General features: G+C 40.9%; 1 protein-coding gene across 4 annotated transcripts in view; it reads right to left on the bottom strand.

The window, feature by feature from the left end:
• The window catches only part of IL33 (interleukin 33), a 42,597-nt gene extending 26,127 nt beyond the window's left edge, over window positions 1-16,470 (bottom strand). For 2 of the 4 annotated variants that reach the window (XM_070431634.1, XM_070431638.1), the window contains exon 1: window positions 16,411-16,470. The gene's annotated coding sequence lies outside the window, so the exon portion shown is untranslated. The remainder of the gene's footprint in view (window positions 1-16,410) is intronic. The other 2 variants (XM_070431640.1, XM_070431636.1) reach the window with 2 other exon arrangements.
• Window positions 16,471-26,937: the final 10,467 nt, after the last annotated feature.

The raw sequence follows: 26,937 nt of genomic DNA, 5'->3' as shown, positions 1-26,937 counted from the left end.
TTGACTGAAAAAGGCTTACAGAAACTTAAATTCAACAAATATTAAGTGCTCATTATTTGCCAGGGACTATGTATTCCATCAGCCTTAACCCAAGGGACACTGTAAAAATTTTCATTTCACTTTGTCATATTATCTACATTTGACCAACTGGAAAATCATTTATTGAATCACTAACCTTCTCTTACATGTCAGACAATACCCTTTGTTTAGCAATTTCTCTCCTTTTAATAAGTCCATCAGTCATTTTTAAAATATATTTTTATTGATTTCAGAGAGAAAGGGAGAGGGGGAGAGAGAGAGAAGCATCAATGATGAGAGAAAATCATTGATCGACTGTCTCTAGCACACCCCACACTGGGGATCAAGCCCACAACCAGGCATATGCCCTGACTGGGAATTGAACCTTGACCTCCTCGTTGATAGGTTGATGTCGCTCAACCACTGAGCCACACTGGCAAGGCCATGGTTGGTCTTTCTTTTTTTTTTTTTCTTTTTTCTTTTTTTTTTAAAATATATTTCTTTATTGATTTCAGAGAGGAAGGGAGAAGGAGAGAGAGATAGAAACATCAATGGTGAGAGAGAATCACCAATCGGCTGCCTCCTGCACGCCCCCCACTGGGGACTGAGCCCGCAACCCAGGCATGTGCCCTTGGCCAGAATCGAACCTGGGACCCTTCAGTCCGCAGGCTGACGCTCTATCCACTGAGCCAAGCCGGCCAGGGCTGGTGTTTCTTATTTTACTGTGAATTTTACTTTTAAAACAAATGCATTTAATCATATTTTTCCCTGTGAGGTACCTTGTTGTTAAATACAGGGTTTATAAGATATTTTTATTAAAAATACATGTTCTTATGGAAAATTTGAACAGTATAGAAAATTGAAAGTTCAACCTTTGATGTCGTAGTACAGTGATTTTCCACATGTATCCTGCAAGAATTTTTATAACATGCAATGTCTAACTTTTTAGTCAGGGACACTGACCTCTTTTCCATTAAATTGTCAAATTAAAAAAAAATGACATTAGCCCTAATCAGGTTACTCAGTTGGTTGAAGCTCTGTCCCATGCACCAAAAAAGGTTGGGGGTTCAATTCCCGGTCAGGGCACATACCTGGGTAGCAGGGTTTGATCCCTGGTTGGGGTTCATACAGAAGGCAACCAATCAATGTTTCTCTCTCATATTGATATTTTTTTCTCTCTCTTTTCCTTCCTCTCTCTCTAAAATCAATGGAAACATCTCGGGTGAGGATTTAAAAAAAAAAAGAAAAAATGACAAAAGTCAACACAACAATAGCCATCCAACAATAGAGTGAATAAATAAAAATTATACCTAATGTTTTTTGTCAGATCAACCAAAAATATATTTTCTTGGTGTGCTCCAGAGTTTTAGTAATTAGTTTATGTGTGCCATGAGATGAAAAAGGTTGAAAATCACTGCCCTAGTAAGTAGTAAAGTGCTTTGAAAGGAAACATGACTAGTAATCATTGTTAGGAAATCCTAACCTCCCTGAGGTCCTGAGGTCACAAATGAGACTGGATTGGTATCTGTTTGTACTATAGCACAGAGTGCTGCCTTGTAATAACAACAAAAATAACTCAAACACTTGTTTCATGCTGGGCTAGGTGCTAGGGTTACATAGCTTACTCTTTCCTGCCCTCCTAGAGCTTACTTCCTTTGGGGGAGGTAGGTATTGAACAAATAGTCACAAAACAAATCATTTATGAACAGTGATAAATAAGAATTAGGCTGGTAAAAAAGATAAAGGAGTGGAGTGGCCACAGAAGGTGGCATTAAGCTGTAGCCAAAGGGTATGAGAACATATGGAAAGGAGAGGGCAGAGGGTACTCTCTGGGCAGAGAAAATCTCAGGCGCAAAGGACCTGACAGAACTTGTAACATTTAGGGAACTGAGAGGGCCAGTGTGGCTGGAGCAGGTGAGCAATGGGGAGAGTATAATGTAATGTAGGTGCAAATAAAAGGGAAAGGGGGGAAGGCTGCATCCTAGAGGTGAGGAGAAGGAGCTTAATTTTATTCATAGTGCCATGGGAAGCCAAAGAAGGGTTTTAAGTAATACGGGAGGTTTTTAAGAGTGCTCTGGCTGCTACGTAAGGATAGTAACCGGGAAGAAATGAAACCATCAAGGAGTCTGCATTAATTCAAGTTCTAAGTAATGGCATTGTTTGTGATGAAAATGATGGTGATACAATTACAGTGTCTTGTGTCTCTTCTACAGGCCAGATGCTTTATATACATGATCTGTAATTGTCAACATGACCCTGGTATTTGATTGTCTCCATTTTCTTTTTTATAAAACCGTCCTATCTGGTCTAGTCAGTTTGGCTCAGTGGATAGATCATCTACCTCTGTACTGAAGGGTGCTAAGTTCAATTCTGGTCAAGGGCACATACCTCGCTTGCAGGCTAGATCGCAGGCCCTGGTCAGGGTGCATGCAGGAAGCTACCAAATGTGTTTCTCTCACATCAATGTTTCTCTCTCCCTGTCTCTCCCCATCTCTTACATTCTCTCTAAAAAAATCAATGGAAAAATATCCTCTGGTGAGGATTAACAACAAAACAACAAAAACTGTCCTATTGATTTTTTAGAGAGAGTGGAAGGGAGAGGAATAGAGAGAAACATCAATGAAAGAGAAACATCATCAATTGGCTGCCTCTGCACCCCCATCATCAATTGGCCTGCAACTTGAGCATGAGCCCTGACTGGTATCCAACTGTTGGCCTCTTGGTTCCTGGGTTCGATCACACACTTTCACGTCTTCACAACTTTGTTCTAGCTATTCCTCTTGCTGTAGATACCTCTTCCTCTTTGCCTAAAAAAGGTTGAGTGATTGAACCAACAGCCTGAGTGTGTGCCCTGACCAGAAACTGAATCCACCACCTTTCAGTGTACCAGACGACACTCCAACCAACTGAGCCACACTGGCCAAGGCTGATTGTCTTCATTTTAGAGGTGAGATTAAGTGTCTTGCAAAAGGCCACATAGCTAATAAATAGCAAAGCCAGTCTCTGAAATCAAGACCATCTGGTTCTTTCTCTTACTCCATGACAGCCATTGGAAGAATGAGGTGGGATTGAATTCCTGGGCCTTAAAATCCATTCGCCACCTTGTCAAGTTTGCTTGTTTGATCCTGGCTGGTAGGAGGGAGAGGAAATGGGGTGCATGACTAAGCTTGGCCATACTATATGACTTCATTCTGGGAGATTTTTCATGGGAGCAGAAGGGAGAGGACGAGAAAGGAAGGTGCTCACACTGATTTTCTGCTCTCTTGGTGTAGTGGCTTCACTTCTTTCTTGGACAGATCAGAGTAAGTGATGTGGAAGAAGGGGGGGAGGCTGAAGTTTGGGGAAGTGAGACAGCACTCTCCTTAGCCAATCTGAATCACTTCCTGACCCCTTACTCTTCACCACTCTGAAAGTTCCTATGTGTCTCTTACCTGGACCTAAGAGAAAATATTCTAGAGAGAGGAAACACTGAATAAAGAAATCTGGTGACTCAATCTATGACTCAAGCCAACCCCATGTGAGAGGAGAGGAGTGATAGTATGAATTTTTAGGAAAAAATTACTTTAACATCTCCAAGGTGAAAAACACTTAGCATTTATAAAGCACTTCTATGCTTTTCCACAGTTTTTCTGGATGCAGTCTTATCTAATCATTTTTATGCACTGATACTACCTCCCCTTCAGTCTTTCTAGCCTCACACAGGCCCTCCCTCCACACCCTGTACTTTTTAGAACCACAGGACTGCTCCCTGTTCCTCAATTCATCACACACTTTCACATGTTTACAACTTTGTTCAAGCTGTTCCTCTTGGTATAGATACCTCGTCCTCTTTGACTAAAAAGCTGCTAGCTAACCCTTGGAGCCCAATTAAAATACCTTTGTCTCTTTAACCACCAAAAATCAGACAGAATTTATTGCTTCCTTTCTTAGTTGCTTATCATATCCAACTGTGTTTGTTTCTCTACTTCCTCTGCTGGACAGCTAGCAATTTGGAAACAACTTAGTTACCTATAGAACCCAGGTCTTCTCATTCTTGGGTCCATGTTCTTTCTAAAACATTTAAAGAAGCTGACTTTCTGTTTGGCCTATGGCCCTGTAGTTTTAGTGTGACTAAACATTTTAAATTAAAACATTTTAATTATTCATTTCAATGTGTTGTTTTATTCTCCTCCAATAAAAACTTCCAGGCCAAATGAGTAGTTTTTAGTCAAAGTTTACAAAGCAAACAAAAGTACTAAGCACCATGGCAAGAGCCCACAGCAGAAATAGACAGCAGAAACCAATCTGCAAAAGCTTCATGTATTAGGACAATCAGAAATGACATATACCCCTAGCCCAGTGGTTGGCAAACTGCAGCTCTCGAGCCACATGCGGCTCTTTGGCCCCTTGAGTGTGGCTCTTCCACAAAATACCGACTTCTGCGCGTGGGCCACAAAGTTTCAATCGCACTGTATGTGCGCACCCACACGTGGTATTTTGTGGAAGAGCCACACTCAAGGGACCAAAGAGCCACATGTGGCTCACAAGCTGCAGTTTTCCGCCCACTGCCCTAGCTGGTTCGGCTAAGCGGATAAAGTGTCAGCCTGTGGACTGAAGGGTCCCAGGTTTGATTCTGGTCAAGGGCACCATACCTGGGTTGTGAGCTCCATCCCCAGTGGGGGCGTACAGGAAGCAGCTGGTCAATGATTCTCTCTCATCATTGATGTTTCTATCTCTCTCTCCCTCTACTTTTCTCTCTGAAATAAATAAAAATATATTTTTTTAAAAAAGAAATGACATATAAATAAACTGATTTTAATATGTTTGGCTGGTGTGGCGCAGTTGGTTGGAGCATTGTCCTGTACAATGAAAGGTGGCATGTTTAATTCCCTTTTACGACACTTACCTAGGTTGTGGGTTTAATTCCCGCTTGGGGCATGTGTGGGAGGCAATCAATTGATGTTTCTCTCTCACATCTCTCTCTCTCTCTCTCTTTCTCTCTCTCTCTCTCTCTCTCTCTCCCATTCTCCCTCTCTAAAATCAATAAACATATCCTAGGTGAGGATTAAAAAACAAACATTTAAAAAACCTGCATAGCTGACTTAAAACTCCTTATTTTACAGATGAGGGAAGTGACATTCAGAGCAGATCATACTCAAATTCGCACAGTTATTGAGTGGGTACAGGGTGGAGCCAAGACCAGAACTCAGGTTTCCCAACGCAGAGTAGTAGCTGTGACTGCTTTTTCTTCTGTGTCTTGCTACTGTTTCTTCTTTTTTAATGTATTTTTATTGATTTCAGAGAAGAAGGGAGAGGGAGAGAGAGAAACATCAATGATGAGAGAGAATCATTGATTGGCTACCTCCTGCAGGCGTCCCCCCCCCCCCCACACACCCCCCCACTCCCACTGGGGATGGAGCCCGCAACCTGGGTACATGCCCCTGACCAGAATCGAACCCAGGACCCTTCACTCTACAGGCTGACGCTCTATCCACAGAGCCAAACCAGCTGGGGGGGGGGGGGGGGTTACTGTTTCTTTAAAATACTAATTAACAGCAAAGAGAAACAAAATGTGAAGAAGTACAGGGAACACTTACAGTTAATCAGGAAAATTTTTGGTCTTGTCCTTATGTCTCATATGTGGAATTTAATAACTGTTTGAAAACATTCTTACACAATGCAGTGTGCCATCTCTGGAAACCAATGAAACTGCTCACTTTTTTGGATGGGTTAGGAGTGGTTGCCTTGATTTGTTTCCTTCTAGCTTATAAGACAACATGCGGGTAGGGAAAGGTTTTAGAAGATGTAATTAAAACTGAGTCATAGCAAATAGTTCTGGCACAGCATTCTGCCACAGAAGAAGGTGGCAAAGGAACAACGGGCGGGGGCAAAATCTCCGCCTGGACAAAGGCTTTGCTGAGAGATAGACAAGGAAAAAGCAGGTGCCACAGCCTGTGTGTATATCTGAGTCATAGGTCATAAATCAGCACTCAACGCTGGAGATAAAATCTAATCTATTTTAATTCAATTTACGGCTTTAGACATGACTTGTTTTGTTCTCTAAATGTTTATACCTGGATCCACAAAAGAATACAACTTGCAAGGGTAGGGAATGCAGATATATCAAAATGTATCATCTCTGTTTATTCATGAAAAGATAGTAATTGAATCTGTGTGTGTGTGTGTGTGTGTGTGTATGTATGTATGTATGAATGAATGTATGTAAGTAAGTAAGAATTATTTCTGGATCTCTCCTAATTCTCTGCAAATATAGGCCAACAAGTGTGAGGTCATATGGAATTGGCAACAATACAATCAAAACAGACTGCTTAGTTGGGAATCAGAACTTCCCCATTAATGTCAGCTTTTACTCTGGGAATAGTGTCCAGATTCCAAAACCTAAAGTGGTTTCATATGCACAATTCCAAATCCTAACAAATACATGGTTCTTTGAGCATTACCTACCTTAAATTCTATCGAGTAATTTGTTGTTTGTTTTTTAAGAGAAACAAGATTTTTAGACAGACAGGTCTTTGTTATTTTACAGATAATCTTCAAGGTAGAGTGAAATATAACTTTAAATTGGCTCATTTGTAAAGAATAAGGCTGATTTGGGTATATTTTCAACCACATAAAACATTGATAAGAAATTTATTTCAGATTTCACACATGTATGTTTTAAGTCAGTGAAAGTATACCCAATTTCCATTCCCAGTGCATAGGGATGCCACTAGATACTTCTGGAATTGATCCTGGGAACTAGTAGGTTTCATTTGAAGGCAGATTTGGAAAACAAAGGAATAACAAGAGGAGTTTCTAAAAGAATGAGCCAGATGTTTATGGAAATGGGGAATGAAGGACTCTAATCTCTAAAATCTAGGTTCAAGAAAAGGGAGCCCAACGTACTAAATGAGTTAGTAAAACTTTGTACTGGTGGAAGATTAAGGTATCAGCTTTTGAAATAAAAACATTTTAAAAAAGTTTTCTCCTTAAGGATAAGAGTGAACTACTGGTTTATAAATTGCTTGCTAGTTATACTATGAAGACTAAAGATAAGTTTCATAAATGCACTTTGCTTTGTCTGAATTTTCTATTTTAAAGCTTCTGACACCCAACTGGATTATAACAACTATCTTTGTGCTAAAAATGAACAAAAACTTGCCAACCAATCAGCATTTAGTATTTTGATGTCACATGTAGAACCTCTAGATGATGAAGTTTATCAAATGCTTGTGATACATCACACAAAGCAGATACTTTGTTAAATTATATGTTATTTGAACAATGTTTTAATTAAGAAAATGAACAAGGGTGGATTTTTTTTTAGCTCATAATGATTCAACAATAACTTGGCTAAATTTTTAATGTATGTTGTAGTCAAAGTGTAAAAAACTCAACTTCCAACCAGGGGTTAAAAGATTATCCCCTTTTATTCTATAGTATAATGTTTTTAAAAATGTGATTCCTGGCTATTTTTTTTGAAATCCAAATGCAATATGATGGCATGTTTTCTTCTCTACTTAATGTTGCCTTGCAACTGGGACGGGACACAACCGAGGAGTGCCTCAGCTCCAAAATTATAATCCCAAAAAAGATTTTTTCTTCTAAAGTGTGTTTGCTGTGTAACTCAAGTCTGGGGAATTAATACTAGTTGTCTGTGTGTGACATAATATATTCCTAGGAAAGGTGAAATAAATGTATGCTTTAAAATTGAAGAGGACCACAATGCCCACCTATCAAAATGGCTAAAATGAGGAAGACAGAAAATACTAGGTGTTTGCAAGGATTCAGGGCAACTGGAATTTGTGTACATGGCTGATGAGAGTATAAATTGCTACAACCACTCTCGAAAATAATTTGGTAGTATCCACTAAAGCTGAACATATGCATGCCTTTGACCCAACAATTCTACTTAAAGGTATAAACCCAATAGAAAGGCATAAAAATATCTCCAAAATACATATAAGGGAATGTTTATAGCATCTTATTCATATAACTCTAAGCTATAGTAAACAATACAAATGTCAATCTACAGTATGACAAATACATTATGGCACATTTGTTTAGAGGAATTCTAAACAGTAATGAGAATAAACAAGCTACTTCTATGTGCAACAATACAGATAAAACTCAGAAACCTAATGTTGAGTGAAAGAGGCCAGACACAAACATGTATGAATTAAAATGTATGAATTCATTTAAAAATGGTTCCAAAACCACACCAGAAAATTGAATATATGATATTAGAATGTACAGTATAACAATGGCTATTCCCAAGGTAGAGAGTAGCATGAAGAGGCTTCTGAAATTCTGTATTCTTCTTTCTTTATATAATTACTTAGGTTTGTTTACTTAGTGAAAAGTCCTTAAGTTGTGCAGACATAACTTGTGCAATTTTCTATGTGTATGTTATATTTATATGTTAATTAAATTAAACAAGTTAAAGGGAAGAGAGACTGTCAGTCCATTCTAAAATATATGGAGTTGAGCCCTAGCTCAGTGGTTGGAGGGTCGGCCTGCGTACTGCAGGGTGGCACAAGTTCAATTCTAGTAAAAGGGAGGTGCCATTGTTGCAGGCTCTACCTCTGGCTCCCGTTGGGAGGCAACCAGTCTATGTGTCTCTGTCACATCGATGTTTATCTCTCTCTATCTCTTCCTTTTCCTTCCATTCTCTCTAAAAAAATCAATGGAGCCAAAGCCAGTTTGGCTCAGTGGATAGAGCGTCGGCCTGCAGACTGAAAGGTCCCAGTTCGATTCCGGTCAGGGGCAGCTGATCGACGTTTCTCTCTCATTGATGTTTCTAACTCTCTATCTCTCTCCCTTCCTCTCCGTAAAAAATCAATAAAATATATTTTTAAAAAATCAATGGAAAAATATCTTCAGATGAGGATTAAATAAATAAATAAATAAATAAAAATGAAGTCCACAGTTTCAAGTGTGGTGGTCAAGGAGACTCATTGACAGAATTAAGTAAGTACTCTATTTTGTGGTTAAAACAATTAAGGGAGCATCAACGTCTGTGTTTAGGAAAGAATTGAACCCTCGCTGCTGTGGCTCAGTTGGTTGAAGCATCGTGGGTTTGATTCCATCAGGGTACATATGCAGGTTGCAGGTTCGATCCTCAGTCAGGATGTGTGTTTCTCTCTCTCTCTCCCTTCCTCTTTCTAAAAATCAATTAAAAAGAAAAAGAATGAGTTGAGATTTTTGTTCAAGATGGCAAAGTAGGTAAATGAGGTACTCACATCCTCCCACAGCCACATCAAAATTACATTCAGAACCACCGGAAATCTAGCTGAACCGAAGTCCTCTAGCTAAAGATATACAGAAGAAACCACAAGGGGTGGAGATGTGCAACAGAAGGGATATTTCAGCAGTGGAGGTTCCCCCCTGAGGGGTGATGGGGTTCCAGCCCCACAGAAGGACCTTCAGCCCAGGGTTCCAGTGCCAGAAACAGAAGTCCCCATAACTTATGGCTGTGAAAACCAGTGGAGATTGTGCCTGAGGGATACGGAAAGCTGCTGGGGTCCTAGGAAGTGCCTCTTGAAGAACTGGCACACAGATTTACTTGGACTCACTCATTCTGAGCTCCAGTGCTTGGGAAGCAGCTTGGAAGGCACGAGGGACACACAGGAGGAACTGAATTGTCTGGTTTTGGGATGAGGGCTAGAGGAGTGGCTTTCTTCCAGATAGAAGTGCTGACAGAAGCCATCTTTCCTTTTCTGAGCCCTCCTCCTGCAGTTGGTCACCAATCTGAGTCTCCATCAGCCTGGCTAACACTGATCGCCTGCCCTGATGATTCTCTGAGATGCCCCACCCCCCAGAATTTGGGCTCATCCAAATTTCTTTCAGTAGCTTTTTTATACAAATGACCTGCAATAACCCATGCTGCACTTTCCTAAACTCTCTCAAGGGTTCATAAACTCCATACAGGCTGCATCTGGCCTCCATGTGCCCCATACCTCTTGCTAAGTGGTCCCAGGCCTGGTACTAGCAGCAGCCGGCCTCACTTTACAGTTTAGTCTCTTCCAGGCTCCTTCAAACTCAACACAAATAGCAGCCATCTTCAGATCACTTTGTAGCTCATGCCAGGTGGCCCTAGGCAGGGCACAGGTGGTGGCTGATGTTGGCCTGCACCTCTCAGGAACACCCAAAACCAGAACACTAGGTGGACAGCTTTAGAACACACTGGAGTGCCACCCAACCACTTCCATGAGTGACACACTCAGGGGTGGACTCATTGGGAACCAGAGCCCTGCTGAAGTGAGTCTTGCTTCATGGGTTTGGTCCCTGCACAGCAACTTCTCTGCTGTAGTCATGGTTGGTCCTCACAGCTGATCAGCCCAGGGAGTCAATCCCTCCCATTGACGTGGCAATAGCAATCAAGGCTCAACAACAACAGGAGCATGTATATAGCCCCCTGCAGGGGATTGCACCTGCAGTGCCCAGCTTGGGTGACTGGGAAAGCTGCACCACTGGGCCCTACAGGACACCTATTGCGTAAGGCCACTCTGCTAAGACTGGGAGATATAGCAGCTCTACCTAATACATAGAAACAAACACAGGGAGGCAGCCAAAATGAGGAGACAAAGAAACATGTCCCAAATGAAAGAGCAGGACAAAACTCCAGAAAATGAATTAAATAAAATGGAAATAAGCAATATACAAAATGCAGAATTCAAAATACTGATTTTAAGGATGCTTAATGAACTTAGGGGAAGAGTAGATGAACTCAGTGAGAACTTCAACAAAGAAATAGGAAACATAAAAATGGAGGTAAAAAACATAAAAAAGAACAAGTCAGAAAGGAATAATAACTGAAATGAAAAATACATTAGAGGGAATCAATAGTAGTTTAGACAAAGTAAAGGATTAAATCAGCAACCCAGTCAGAAAAGCAAAAAGAACCCTCCCCCCCCCCCCCCCCCAAAAAAAATGAGGCTAGTTTAAGGGGTTTCTGGGACAACATCAAGCTTATCAAAATTTGAATCATGGGGGTCCTGGAAGGAAAAGAGAGAGCAAGGAATTGAAAACCTATTTGAAAAAAATAATAATAGAGAATGTCCCTAACTTGATGAAAGAAATAGATACAGGGGCCCAGGAAGCACAGAGAATCCCAAACAAGGTGAATTCAAAGAGGCCCACACCAAGACACATCATAATTAAAATGCCAAAGTTTAAAGACAAAGAAAGAATCTTAAAAGGAGCAAGAGAAAGGCAGTTAATTACCTACCAGGGAGCTCCCATAAAACTGTTAGCTGATTTCTCAACAGAAACTTTACAGACCAGAAAGGAGAAATATTCAAAGTGATGAAAAGCAAGGACGTATGGCCAAGATTACCCAGGAAAGTTATCATTTAGAATTGAAGGAGAGATAAAGGGCTTCTCAAACAAGAAAAAACTAAAGGAGTTCCTCAACACCAAACCAGTATTACAAGAAATTTGTTAAAGGGTCTTAAGAAGAAGAAGATATAAAATATAACATATGAATAATAAAATGACAATAAATATATATCTACCAACAATTACTTTAAATAAAAAGACAAAAGTCCTATTTCACTTATATGTGGATTCTAAAAAACTACACAAACAAGCAGAACAAAAACAGACTCATAGATACAGAGAACATTTTGACCATTGCCAGTTGGAGAGGTTTGGGGGAGTGGTGAAAAAGGTGAAGGGATTAAGAAGTAAAAATTGGTGGTTACAGAATAATCATGGGGATATAAAGAATAGCATAAGGAATATAGTCAATAATATTGTAATAACTAGGTATGGTGTCAGACAGGTACTAGATTTTTCAGGGTCATCACTTTTAACTTATATAAATTGTCTAATTGTTGGGTTATGCATCTGAAACTAATATAATATTGCATGCCAACTATAATTGAAAAATTAAATATTTTAAAAGAAAAAATGAATTGAGCTGACTGGAAAATGATCAGACAGGAAATGGACACATGCTCCATGTGACTGGTTCCTCTCTCATTTATGTATGCTCATACATACCACCTATTAACCATTTTGAACATTACCCCTGGATGAGCCATGAGATGTTTTTTCACAATTAAAAATATGATCGCCACTCAGTAATAAACTGCATCTTCTTTATTTTATGAAACAACCACCACATAGTGCATTAGATAATATTGAATTTGATTTTTAGAAGACACTTAAAAATTAAGAGTATGGAAGTTTTCCACTCACAGATGTGAGAGTTCCTGGCCATTGACCAGAGTGAACTAAGTCACAATCCATGCTCTGGATACTAAATAAAAAATTAAACAGAGCTTCCCTGTGATTGAACAAAAAATACAGCTCAGAGGTCTAGAAACTTATTCACCATGGTATGACAAGACTTTGTCTCCCACCTTGCCTACTTCATGGACTGCTCCAGCTGATTTAATCATTTTTACATGGGATTCAGCCTTGGTAAGCTGGTAGCTGGGTTTGAGGTAAAACTATTAGAGTGGGAAAACTGTGCTAAACACAGTCTTTTATGTCTTATTTTTCTCCAAGGTAAGACTTACTCATTTTCCTCTGAACAGATGAGACCTCTTCCTGATTATACTCAACAACCCAAAGCAAAAGAATGTAATTGTGTCTCTTCCTTTTCCAAAAAGAGGTCTTACATATTATAGGCATAAAAGTTATCTGGAGCTAACAATGAACCACAACCATAGAGGTTATAGTAGTGACTTGCATGATTCTGCCTAGATAGTAGGGAGAGTCTCTGAGTCTAAACCCAGATATTCTTTTAGAAGCATTTGCCACAAACAATCAGGGAAAAAAAATTGGATGGTACTTAAAAAATGGACTTCTATCTAATTTTTATACTATAATGAATTAAAAGATATAAGGATTTATAAACAGTATCTCCCCACATACACACTGGTACACAAAATGCAAATAACTTTAATGTTTCTAATGCTGAGTCTAATTTCATTGACTTCATAGTGCCGAAGAGAAATCTTTCTTTCTTTTTTTTTTTTTTTTTTAATTTTTCGCTAAAAGTATTACAAAGGGTATTACATAAGTGTGAGAAATCTTTCCACATAACATAATAAATGGTAATAATAATTGGATAGCCAGATGTAAGCATTACATGTCATGTCTTAGGCATGGAACCCTCCAAAATTTCTTAGTAAAACAGCTTATGCTCCTTTGAGTAATGACATCTACTTTATTCTAACAACTACCACATAGTGACAATTACAATATGGTTTCATAAACCATATGGCTCCTGAGTAAGTCAGGGAATGAAAAATAGTCACTCTCTTTGATAAATAATGCTACATATACATTCAGGTAAAATGGATCTTATACAACTCACTACAGGCCAGTGCATGAAATTCATGCACGAGTAGGATCCCTAGGCCCGTCTGGCGATCAGGGCCAATTGATGCCTTCCAGGTGCTGGCTGGGGCTTTTCTTCTGGGTGCTGGCCAGAGCCGCCCTTCATTCCACGCCATCCCCTGGTGGTCAGCGCACGTCATAGTGGAACTCCTGGTCTCCGGGTCGAACTCCCAGGGGGACAATTTGCATATTAGGCATATGTGTGTATATATATATATATATATATATATATACACACATATATATATATATACATATATATATATATATATATATTACATTTTTCTTAAAAGAGGAAGCTGAAGCCCAGCCAGTGTGGCTCAGTGGTTTGTCATTGACCTATGAACCAGGTCGCAGTTCGATTCCCAGTAAGGGCATATGCCTGGGTTGTGGGCTTAATCCCCAGTGTGGGGTGTGCTGGAGGCAGCCGATCGATCGATGATTCTCTCTCATCATTGATGTTTCTATCTCTCTCTCCCTCTCCTTTCCACTCTGAAATAAATAAAAAGAAAAAAAGAGGAAGCTGAAGATAGCCACCAAATTATATTAGAATGAATGTTGGCATCTATGTCTGTGACTGAAACTTTTTAAAAAGATTAAAAAGAAATCTTACTCAAAGAAACTTCTACTACTACTACTAATTTACTGCTATGAACCAATCATGTTGACTACTGATGAAGTATTGTTTAAACAGGATTGTTAAAGAATGTGGACAGATAATACATAAAAATGTATACACGATAATGGAAAAAATAAAACCTCAAGAGGGAAAACTTTAGAACTAATAAATTCAAGTTAGAGAAAAATTCATGTTTGGATGTAATAAGCCCCCAGATGAAAGAACAAAGGGGTGTGGACAAAAAAAAAAGAGCTATAATAAATGGAACCAAAAGTAACTTCACAGGGTGATGTGATTATAAATTCCTCACTGAGCAGGTCATGGTGGGTAGTCTCACTTCAGGCCTATAACGTCTTTAGTGAAAGGTTTTAAACTAGTCCTGTCCATTGTTCTTGAGCATCTAGGTTAACACACCTTTGAAATTCGGGAAGTAATACCCCTCTCAAGGTGTAACTACCTTCTGGAGAGCACATAATCTTGTTAACTATCCTGTAATTCAATCTCCACCTGCTTTCTTCCACCTTCATGTAATCTTCCTTATGTTCCCTCCTTCATTCCAAAGGTATAAAGGAAATTGCAAAACTCATTCTTTGGAGCATTTGAGAGCTTGCTTCCCAGCATTGTTGTCATTTTGGCTCAAATAAATTCTTATAAAAACTATTTGCAGTGGTCAGGGCACATACAAGAATCAACCAATGAATGCATAAATAGGTGGAAAAACAAATCTCTCACTCTCTCTTTCTGGCTGTCTTCCTCTCTCTCTAAAATAAATAAATTATTTATAGGTTTGGGCATTCATATATAGATGGCAAAAGGCATATAATCTCCTCTTTATAAAGAAAATAGAACTACTTAAATCACATTTCTTAAATAACTGCCATTGATAGAGCCAACAGGCTAAGATGTTTGAGTAGTTTAGAGTTGAACCCAGCAGACATGAAGAACAATGAAGTTCTGTCAAACACTTTAAGAAAATATTGAGCCTGGCCAGAGTGGCTGTTGGTTGAGCATCGTCTGGTGCACTGAAAGGTTGCTGGTTCACTTTCCGGTCAAGGCACATACCTGGGTTGCAGGTTTAATCCCTGGTCAGGGCACATGGGGACGGCAACCAATCAGTCTCTCTCTTTCTCTCTCCATGTCCTTGGGTGAGGATAAAAAAGAATTGAGTCTTTGGCTCGGAAATCCAAGAGTCATAATGAGCAAAACATTTGTACAAAATGTCTCAGATGCACTAGGAAAAATTGTGATGATCATCCAATTTATAAAGTGAAGGGGAATTAGATGTAGACTAGTGTGATGAATAAAAGTGAAGCACCTAGCCAATTTTGTGGGTGGACTCCTCTTGGTTCAGGCAATACCAATGGAATGGCAAATGAAAGTTATATACAAAAATGGTGACTGGCAGGGTATTCTTTCTTTCACATGGCTATGAATATAGCCCTAAAGAAAATAGGTGTCAGGTTTGAATATCATCTCACTAATATATTTTATGTTTGATAATGATGGAAACTTTGAATAGATGATGGCTTCTCAAAGAGGATTAGAAATGCACTAAATGATGTCATTTGGAATTCAGCTTCCTTCATGGTTCTTTTTCCTTCATGGGACTTGCATCTGGGTTTAAATCTCTAGTCTAAAATTTACTGATTATGTCATCCTGGCTTAGTACAATCTTTTCAAATCTCACTTGTTTAATTTAATAAATAGAAAAGACAATATTTATGTCACAGAGGTACTGTAAGGAGCAAATGGGATAATGTGGGAAACATATCTCACATTTAGTACATGTTCAGTGATTAACAATACATAGTTTCCTTTAGTGACTGCTTCTGACTTGCTTTACCTTCATTATTAAAATAGTCTGGAGACATATATTCATGCATGGAAAGATAAGGCAGAAATATAGACAAGGAGAAAAAAATGCCATGAAATGGACAGAAAGAAATAAAGAGAGCAAAACAAACTCTAAAGGAAAATTTAAATGAAGAAAAGTAGCAAAACTAATGAGCTTTTGTATTTACCCTGTTCAGATGTCAATTCCTTTTTTTTTCCCCCCACAAATCGTTTGTTTTTTAACAGATGATTTTGAGGAGATAGCACCTAAACAATTGTAAATATGTTTTGGATAAGCATTAGGAGTATGAAGGAGAATCATTAACTTCCTTTCTGAAGTTTTGTGGTGAGAGAAGAGAACATTTACTATAAAGTCTATTACAATCTATTTTAGCAATTAGTTGATTTTCCAAATCACCCAAAGAAAACCAAAGTGGTATTATAAGTTGGTAGCAACTGTCATCATCAATTTATACTGCTATTTGCAATAATAATAGCAAGTTAGCCTCATATATTCTATATAAATATAAAACAGTTCTTCATGGTTTCCAAGATTTTATTTTGCAAAATGTGACAAAAATCTATCAAAATAGTGGTTTCATTCTTACCTTGTGATTTTGTTTTGAATTCTCCCTGAGAAGCTGCAGCTCTGTGTTCCGAGAACTTGCAGACTCTATTTATTACCCAACACTTGGCAGAGAAACAAACTGCTGCAGAGGGGAGATCTGAGTGGGTGAGATTTTAGGTTTCGAATTGCATGTAAAAAGCCAATAGAGGGATCAGTCCTGTCAACATCTAAGATTCACTGCTTTCTTCCCATATTCATCTTAAAATTAATACAACAATTACAGATTTTATGTTCTGCATTTTTATTTTGTTTGGTTGTGTGTGTGTTTTTTTATTTACAACTCACATCAGAATCATTTCACATGCAACCCTAATCCCATGTCCAGCTCACAATCTTCCTCTGCCCCCTACAAATTTCAACTTGGCTCCTTCAGAGTTCAACTTCACAACTTCACCTTCAGTGCTGTTATTTTGAAACCCTTTGTGATTTATATTTGCATTTTTGGCAATTGGCTTCTTCACTTGCAACCTTCACTAAGTGGTCAGCTTATTCTTCTAAACTCCTTAATGCATAGTCATACTCACTTGCATATCAGTAATATGCTGCTCATCTGCAAATGAAAGTTCTCAGATACTTCATGCATCTTAACATACCTGACCTGCCTCTCTGCTCCCCATTTCCATTTATCCCAAAAATCACACAGGATATATTGCTTTTGCTTGCAAAAGCAAATACTGAACTACAGATCCCAGCTCTTCTTACCTCATGAGAAATTTTGCTGTTACATGTCCCCTCTCCCTTTCTTTTGGCATCTGTAGTATAACAATAGCAGGAAACAAGGGGCTGAGAGATGCTTTTTAAAAACTTGGGCTGTTTCTGCATTCTAAGATCACACATCAGAAGAAAGACTGCTGTTGTTCTTAGAAGGACACTGTGCTGTGGCTGTTTGTTAAATCCGTGCAGGCTTAGCAAGCCTCACAACAATCCTGCCCACAAGTTTAGAAGGGTGAACTTGAAACAAAGGGGCAGAAAAAAATGTTCTGTAAAATTAAATAACAGGAACCTTTTAGTTTTACTTTTGGCATACTAAAAAAATAGAACTTTAGGATTCTGAAATCCAGGGGAAAGTGGAGATGAGATAGCAATAGGTAGCTGGTCAGGAATTGGGAAACTTATTACTGTGATAGGCTTCCTTTGGCAAAAACAACCAGGAAATAAGGAACAAAGAAATCTTATCAATTTTAAAAAAATTTACTGTTTTGTGTAGTAAATTCCTTCTGAGCAATTATCTGCTACAATCCATAATGTTGTGTTTGCCAGGAATGAAGGAAGAGGGCTGTGTCCACTCTTGAGATAAAGCAGTGTAGACGGAAGGCAAACAAGAAGGAAGCCAAGAATGACTAGTGCTGATAGAAAATTGAACTGTGTGAGGTAAATGGGAGGGAGAGGTTCCAAATACAGCCAAGGAAATGTCAGCATACTCTATTATGGGAATTCTTATAAATACTGAGGTTACAAGGGATAGTGTGACTTTTTCATGGGAATTCTTACAAATACTGAGGTTACAAGGGATAGTGTGACTTTTTCATGGGAATTCTTACAAATACTGAGGTTACAAGGGATAGTGTGACTTTTTCATGGGAATTCTTACAAATACTGAGGTTACAAGGGATAGTGTGACTTTTTCATGGGAATTCTTACAAATACTGAGGTTACAAGGGATAGTGTGACTTTTTCATGGGAATTCTTACAAATACTGAGGTTACAAGGGATAGTGTGACTTTTTCATGTGTGCTGAACTCTACATTATTATAAAATACTTGAGGCCTGGTGCATGGATTCATGCACATTGAAAGGAAATTAATAAGAAGGTGGCCAGTGGGGTGGGACTGCGTGAAATGGGCCCGACACGCCCTGGAGCCAACCTCCTGCGGTCTCTTCCTTGGCCGGCTGCACCTGGGGTGCGCCGGGGCTCAGAGTGTCTGTGGAGTGAGTGGGGTCCCTCTGGCAGGTAGGGTTCCTCAGCCTGGCCTGCGGGGATCAGCTGAAACTGGCTCTCTGACACACCCTAAGGGGTCCCGGACTGCAAGTGGGCATTCTGCAAAGTTGCTGTCACTCAGCAGCTCCTGTGTTGAGCGTCTTCCCCCTGAGGGTCAGTGCGAATCATACCTACTGGCCAGTCGCCTGGTCAGCTGGTTGCTTACCCTTTTATATATATACTAGAGGCCCGGTGCACAAAAATTTGTGCACTCGGGGGGGAAGGGGGGGTCCCTCAGCCCGGCCTGTGCCCTCTCGAAGTCTGGGACCCCTCGGGAGATAACGACCTGCTGGCTTAGGCCTGCTCTTGGGTGGCAGAGGGCATGCCCAATCCCTAGGTGCAGCCCCTGGTTGGGCTCAGAGCAGGGCCGATTGGGGAGTTGGGGCACTGCCCCCTGTCATGTACAGAGCAGGGCGGATTGGGAGGTTGTGATGCCACCCTCAGTCACGCTCAGGGTAGGGCTGATTGGGGGGTTGGGGCACCGCCCCCTATCACACTTAAGGCAGGGTCGATGGGGAGGTTGTGGTGCCACCCCCTGTCACGCACAGAGCAGGGCCAATCAGGAGGTTGGGGTGCTGCCCCCTGTCACTCACAGAGCAGGGCCAATCAGGGGGTTGGGGCACTGCCCTCCCCCTCGGGCCCCCCCCCCCCCCGTCACGCACAGAGCAGGGCCCATCAGGGGGTTGGGGAGCTCCCCCCTGTCACGCACAGAGCAGGGCCGATAGGGGAGTTGGGGCACCGCCCCCTGTCACACACAGAGCAGGGGGGATCAGGGGGTTTGGGCGCCACCACTGTCACACTCAGGGCAGGGCCGATGGGGAGGTTATGGCTCTACCCCGTCACAGACAGAGCAGGGCCTGTGGAGGGGGGGGGGGGGGTTGGGGCACCGCACCCTGTCACACACAGAGCCGCAGGGCGATCAGGGGGTTTGGGCGCTGCCCCCTGTCATGCTGATCTGGTGCCAGGAGGCCTCGCGGCTCCGCTGATCCCGGTGCTGGGAGGCATATTACCCTTTTACTATATAGGATAGAGGCCTGGGGGCCGGCTGGTTTGCCCTGAAGGGTGTCCTGGATCAGGGTGGGGGTCCCCACTGGGGTGCCTGGCCAACCTGGATGAGGGGCTGAGGGCTGTTTGCAGTTGGTCACACACCCTTCAGGGTGGGGGTCCCCACTGGGGTGCCTGGCCAGTCTGGGTGAGGGGCTGAGGGCTGCTTTCAGGCTGGCGGTTTTGACTGCTTTCAGGCTGGCGGGAAGCTCCCAACCGCTCCTTTTTTCTTTTTTTTTTTTTCTTCTGGGCCAGCTTTAGCTCTGGCTCTAGCTCTGAGGCTTCCACTGCTGAGCGTTCTATAATCGAAACAATGTATAACTTCAGCTCTGAGATCCCAGCCGGCTATATTTGTTAGAATGTTTCAAACTGCCAGCTGAGAGGCCAGCAAGTTAGGCGGGGAAAGTTGCAGTCTGTAGTCACTGGAGCAAGGAAGCCTCCCTGCTCACTTCAGTGCATGGCTGCCGGCCGCCATCTTGGCTGACAGTTAATTTGCATAAGGATACGCTGATTAGCCAATCAGAAGGGTAGCGGTCGTACGCCAATTACCATGTTTCTCTTTTATTAGTGTAGATACTAGAGGCCCGGTGCACAAAAATTTGTTCACTGGTGGGGGTGGGCGGAGTGGGGGGGTGTGTTCCTCAGCCCCACTTGTGCCCTCTCACAGCCTGGGACCCCTCAGGAGATAACGACCTGCTGGCTTAGGCCTGCTCCTGGGTGGCAGAGGGCAGGCCCAATCCCTAGGTGCAGCCCCTGGTCGGGCTCAGAGCAGGGCCTATTGGGGAGTTGGGGCACCGCCCACTGTCATGCACAGAGCAGGGCGGATCGGGAGGTTGCGATGCCACCCCTAGTCATGCTCAGGGTAGGGCCGATTGGGGGATTGGGGCACCGCCCCCTGTCACACTCAAGGCAGGGTCGATGGGGAGGTTGTGGTGCCACCCCCTGTCACGCACAGAGCAGGGCCGATCAGGGGATTGGGGAGCTCCCCCCTATCAGGCACAGAGCAGGGCTGATCAGGGGGTTGGGTTGCCTTCCCCTGTCACGAACAGAGCAGGGTGGATAGGGAGGTTGTGGCCCTGTCCCCTGTCACACACAGAGCCGCAGGGCGATCAGGGGGTTTGGACGCTGCCCCCTGTCACATTGCTCCAGGGGCCAGGAGGCCTCGTGGCTCCGCTGATCCCAGTGTTGGGAGGCCTTGCGGCTCCACTGATCCTGGTGCCAGGAGGCCTCACGGCTCCGCTGATCCCTGGTTCGGGAGGCCTCACGGCTCCGCTGATCCCTGTGCTGGGAGGCATATTACCCTTTTACTATATAGCATAGAGGCCTGGTGCACGGGTGGGGGCCGGCTGGTTTGCCCTGAAGGGTGTCCCGGATCAGGGTGGGGCTCCCGCTTAGGTGCCTGGCCAGCCTGGATGAGGGGATGATGGCTTTTGCAGCTGGTCACACCCCCTTTAGGGTGGGGGTCCCCACTGGGGTGCCTGGCCAGTCTGGGAGAGGGGCTGAGGGCCGTTTTCAGGCTGGTGGGTGACTGAAGCTCCCAACCTCTCCTTTTTTTCTTTTTTTTTTTTTTTTATTCTGGGATTTATTTACCTTCTATGGCTGTCACTGGAGCTGAGAGCCGGCTTTAGCTCTGAGGCTCAGCTCCAGCTCTGAGACCTCGGCTGCTGAAAGCAGTATCTGGTTTGTTTAGGTTCTATAATTGAAACACTGTTTCAGCTCCAGCTTCGAGGCTGGCCGGCTGAAAGCAGGTTTCGGGGGATTGTTTAGCTTCTATATTTGCAACATTGTTTCTTAGAGTGCAGCTCAGAGGCCGGCAGCGGCAGGCAGGAAACCTTGGCTTCCTCTGTCACTGGAGGAAGCAAGCCTCCTGTTTGCTTCAGCCATCTGGCTGCCAGCCGACATCTTGGTTGGCAGTTAATTTGCATATCTTGCTGATTAGCCAATGGGAAGGGTAGCGAAGTTAAGGTTAATTACCATGTTTCTCTATTATTAGATAGGAGAATATCCTTTTTTATTTACTTAAGAAGTGTCTCTTATAATCAATATATGGTTGTTGTTGTTTTTTAAAAAACACAGTTTGAGTATCATGTATCTTTGAACTGGAAAAGTCTATTTACATTTATTGTAATTATGGAGATATTTGGATTTATTTCTACTATCTTGCTCCTATGCCTCATTTTCTTCCTTTTTTGTTTTTGCATCTTTTGGATTAATTAGTTTTAAAAACTATGAAATCTTCCCCTGGCAGTCATGCACTATAATCACTGTCTCCTCAGTATAGTAACACTGGAAAACAAACTTTAACCCTGCTTTTAAAAGGCTTTATGATTTTATTTTATTTATTTATATTTTTTAATTTTTATTTTATTGTTTAAAGTATTACACATAGTAGTACATATATCTCATTTTTTTCCCCACTGACTTTCCCCCAACCTCCCCTACCCTTTGTCACATGCCCTCATCCCACCCCCTCAGTGTCTTGTGTCCATTGGTTGTGCTTATATGCATGCATACAAGTCCTTCAGTTTATCTCTTTTCTCTCCTCCCCAACCCTCCCCAGCCTTCCTGCTGTAATTTGACAGTCTGTTCAATGCTTTACTGTCTCTGTATCTACCTTTTTGTTCATCAAATTATAATGTTTTTTATTTTCCATAAATGAGTGAGATCATGTGGTATTTTTCTTTCATTGCCTGGCTTATTTCATTTAGCATAATGCTATCCAGTTCCATCCATACTGCTGCAAATGGTAAGACTTCCTTCTTTTTTATAGCAGTGTAGTATTCCATTGTGTAGATGTACCATAGGTTTCTAATCCACTCATCTGCTGATGGGCATTTAGGCCGTTTCTAAATCTTGCCTATGGTGAATTGTGCTGCTATGAACATAGGGGTGCATATATCCTTTCTGTTTGGTGTTTCTAGTTTCTTGGGATATATTCCAAAAGTGGGATTACTGGGTCAAATGGGAGTTCCATTTTTAGTTTTTTGAGGAAACTCCATACTGTTCTCCACAGTGGCTGCACCAGTCTGCATTCCCACCAGCAGTGCACGGGGGATCCTTTTTCTCTGCATCCTCACCAGCACTTGTCGTTTGTTGATTTGTTGATGATTGCCATTCTGACAGGTGTGAAATGGTACCGCATTGTCATTTTGATTTGCATCTCTAGGATAAGTAGTGGCTTTGAGCATGTTTTCATATGTCTCTTGGCCTTCCTTCTGTCTTCTTTTGAAAAGTATCTATTTAGGTCCATTGTCCACTTTTTTATTGGGTCATTTATCTTCCTTTTACTAAGCTGTATGAGTTCCCTGTAAATGTTGGAGATTAAACCTTTATCAGTGATAACATTTGCAAACATGATCTCCCATACAGTGGGCTTTCTTGTTGTTTTACTGATGGTTTCTTTTGCCCTGCAAAAGCTTTTTATTTTGATGTAGTCCCATTTGTTTATTTTCTCTTTAGTTTCCATTGCTCTAGGAGTGGTATCGGTGAAGAAATTGCTTCGGCATATGTCTGAGATTTTGCTGCCTGTGGATTCCTCTAGTATTTTTATGGTTTCCTGTCTCATGTTTAAGTCCTTTACCCATTTTGAATTTATTTTTGTGTATGGTGTAAGTTGGTGGTCTAGTTTCATTTTTTTGCCTGTGTCTGTCCAATTTTCCCAACACCATTTATTGAAGAGACTGTCTTGACTCCATTGTATGTTCATGCCTCCTTTGTCAAATATAAATTGAGCATAATGGTTTGGGTCGATATCTGGGTTCTCTATTCTATTCCATTGGTCTATATGTCTGTTCTTGTGCCAGTACCAGGCTGTTTTGAGAACAGTAGCTTTGTAATACTGCTTGAAACCTGGTATTGAGATCCCACCTACTTTGTTCTCCTTTCTCAGGATTGCTCTGGCTATTCAGGGCCTTTTTTTATTCCAGATGAATTTATGGAGAGTTCTTTCTAGGTCTGTGAAATATGCCATTGGTATTTTAATGGAAAGTGCATTGAATCTATAGATTGCTTTGGGTAGTATGGACATTTTAATTCTGTTGATTCTACCAATCCATGAATGTGGTATGTTCTTCCATCTGTTTATGTCTTCCTCTATCTCTTTTTTCAGTGTCCTGTAGTTTTCTGCGTATAGGTATTTTATCTCCTTAGTTAAGTTTATTCCTAGGTATCTTAATTTTTTTGGTGCAATGGTAAATGGGATTGCTTTTTTAGCCTCTCTTTCTGTAAGTTCACTGTCAGTGTATAGAAATACCATAGATTTCTTGGTATTAATTTTGGATCCTGCTACATTGCTGAATTCATTTATTAAGTATAATAATCTTTTGATGGAGTCTTTAGGGTTTTCTATGTACAATATCATGTCATCTGCGAATAAGGACAGTTTTACTTCTTCTTTTCCAATTTGGATGCCTTTTATTTCTTCTTGTCTAATTGCAATGGCTAATATTTCTAGTACTTTGTCAAACAGGAGTAGTGAGAGTGGGCATCCCTGTCTTGTTCTTGTTCTTAGGGAGAATGGTGTTAGTTTATGTCCATTGAGTATGATGCTGTCTGAGGGTTTGTCATATATAACTTTTATTATGTTGAGGTATGATCCTTTCTATTCCCAACTTGCTGAGAGTTTTTATCAAAAATGGGTGTTGGATTTTGTCAAATGCTTTTTCTGCATCAATTGATATGACTATGTGGTTTTTATCTCTCAATTTGTTTATGTGATGTATCACGTTTATTGATTTGCAGATATTGTACCATCCTTGCATCCCTGGGATAAATCCTACTTGGTCATGGTGTATGATCTTTCTGATGTATTGCTGGATCCAATTTGCTAGAATTTTGTTGAGGATTTTGGCATCTATGTTCATGAGAGATATTGCCCTGTAATTCTCTTTCATTGTGTTGTCTTTATCTGTTTGGGGTATTAGGGTGATGCTGGCTTCATAGAATGAGCTTGGAAGTGTTCCTTCCTCTTGAATTTTTTGGAATAGTCTGAGGAGGATAGGTTTTGGTTCTTCCTTGAATGTTTGGTAAAACTCCCTTGTGAAGCTGTCTGGCCCCGAGCCTTTGTTTGCAGGAAGCTTTTTGATTACTGCTTAAATTTCTTCCATAGTTATTGGCCCATTGAAATTTTTAGATTCTTCCTGATTGAGTTTTGGAAGGTTCTATTTTTCTAGGAATATGTCCATTTCCTCCAGGTTGTCTAGTGTGTTGGAGTAGAGTTGTTCATAGTATTTTCTAACAATCCTTTGTATTTCTGTGAGGTCTGTTATTATTTCGCCTCTATCATTTCTGATTTTGTTTATTTGGGTCCTCTCTCTTTGCTTCTTGGTGAGCCTGGATAGAGGTTCATCAATCTTGTTTATCCTTTGAAAGAACCAGCTCTTGGTTTTTTTGATCTTTTGTATTGTTTTTTGGTCTCTATGTCATTTATCTCCTCTCTGATCTTGACTATTTCTGTCCTTTTGCTTACGCTGGGCTTTTCTTGTTGCTCTCTTTCTAATCCTTTGAGTTGTAGGGTTAGGTAATTTATTAACAGTGTTTCTTATTTTTTTGCAGTAGGCTTGTAGATCTATAAACTTCCTCTTAAGACTGCTTTTGCTGTGTCCCATAGATTTTAGATTATTGTATTTTCATTGTCGTTTGTTGCCATGATGTTTTTCATTTCTTCTTTGATCTCTTTGGTAACCCAGTCTTTGTTTAATAACATGCTATTTAGTCTCCATGTGTTTGATATTTTTGGATTTTTTTTATTGTAGTTGGTTTCCAGTTTTATACTATTGTGATCTGAGGAGATGCTTGATATGATTTCTATCTTCTTGAATTTGAAGAGACTTTGTGACCCAATATATGGTCTATCTTTGAAAATGACCCATGTGCACTTGAAAAGAATGTATATTCTGTGGCTTTGGGGTTAAATGTTCTGAAGATGTCAATTAATTCCATCTGATCTAGAGAGTCATTTAGGATTGATGTTTCTTTGCTGAGTTTTTGTTTAGAGGATTTATCCAATTCTCTAAATAGTGGGGTATTCATATGTTCATAGCAGCACAATTCACCATAGCTAAGATCTGGAAACAGCCTAAGTGCCCATCAGTAGATGAATGGATTAGAAAACTGTGGTACATCTACACGATGGAATATTATGCTGCTATAAAAAAGAAGGAACTCTTACCATTTGCAACAGCATGGATGGAACTGGAGAGCATTATGCTAAGTGAAACAAGCCAGTCAATGAAGGAAAAATACCACATGATCTCACTCATTCATGGATAATAAAGACCATTACAAACTTTTGAACAATAATAGATACAGAGACAGAGCTGCCTCAAACTGATTGTCAAACTGCAGTGGGAAGGCCAGGGAGGGTTGAGGGGGCAGGAGGGAGGGGAGTAAGAGATCAACTGAAGGACTTGTATGCATGCATATAAGCATAACTAATGGACATAAGACACTGGGGGGTAAGGGAGGCCAGGGGATTGTCAAGGGCGGGGGGGGGGGGGCGGGGGGCGGGGGGAAGGACACATATGTAATACCCTTTGTAATACTTTTAGCAATAAAAATAAAAAATAAATAAATAAAATAAAAATAAATAAATAGTGGGGTATTAATGTCCCCTACTATAATTGTATTGCTGTCAATCTCTCCCTTGATATCCTCCAGAAGTTCTTTTTATGTATTTGGGTGCTTCTGTATTGGGTGTATATATGTTTACCAGAGTTATTTCTTCTTGTTGGATTGCTCCCTTTAGTATTATGAAGTGGCCTTTCTTATCTCTTTTTATGTCCTTCACTTTGAGATCTAATTTGTCTGATATAAGTATTGCTACCCCAGCTTTTTTTTCATTTCCATTCACCTGAAAAACCTTTTTCCATCCCTTAACCATCAGTCTGTGTGCGTCTTTTTTTCTGAGGTCGGTTTCCTGTAGACAACAGATATATGGGTCATGTTTTCTTATCCACTCAGTTACCCTATGTCTTTTGATTGGGGCATTTAATCCATTTACATTTAAAGTTATTATTGATAGGTACTTGTTTGTCGCCATTTTTATTCTTTTTTTTTTTTTAATTAAATCTTTATTGTTCAGATTATTACATTTGTTCCTCTTTTTTCCCCCCATAACTCCCCTCCTTCCAGCTCCCACCCCACCCTCCACCCTCACTCCCCACCCACTGTGTTCATCCATAGGTGCATGATTTTTGTCCAGTCACTTCCCACATCTCCCACACCCCTTTTCCCCCCAAGAATAGTCAGTCTATTCCCTTTCTATGTCCCTGATTCTATTATAATCACCAGTTCATTCTGTACATCAGGTTATTTATTTACTTGATTCTTAGATTCATTTGTTGATAGATGCATGTTTGTTGTTCATAATTTGTATCTTTACCTTTTTCTTCTTCTTCCTCTTCTTAAAGGATACCTTTCAGCATTTCATATAATACTGGTTTGGCGGTGATGAACTCCTTTAGCTTTTCCTTATCTGTGAAGCTC

This window comes from Myotis yumanensis, unplaced genomic scaffold (genome assembly GCF_028538775.1).
Source record: "Myotis yumanensis isolate MYYU_CA2020_CCGP unplaced genomic scaffold, mMyoYum1.0.hap1 SCAF_12, whole genome shotgun sequence".
Classification (NCBI taxonomy): Eukaryota; Metazoa; Chordata; class Mammalia; order Chiroptera; family Vespertilionidae; genus Myotis; species Myotis yumanensis.
Note: the sequence above shows the minus strand (reverse complement) of the source record. Positions and strands in the feature narration are given on the sequence as shown.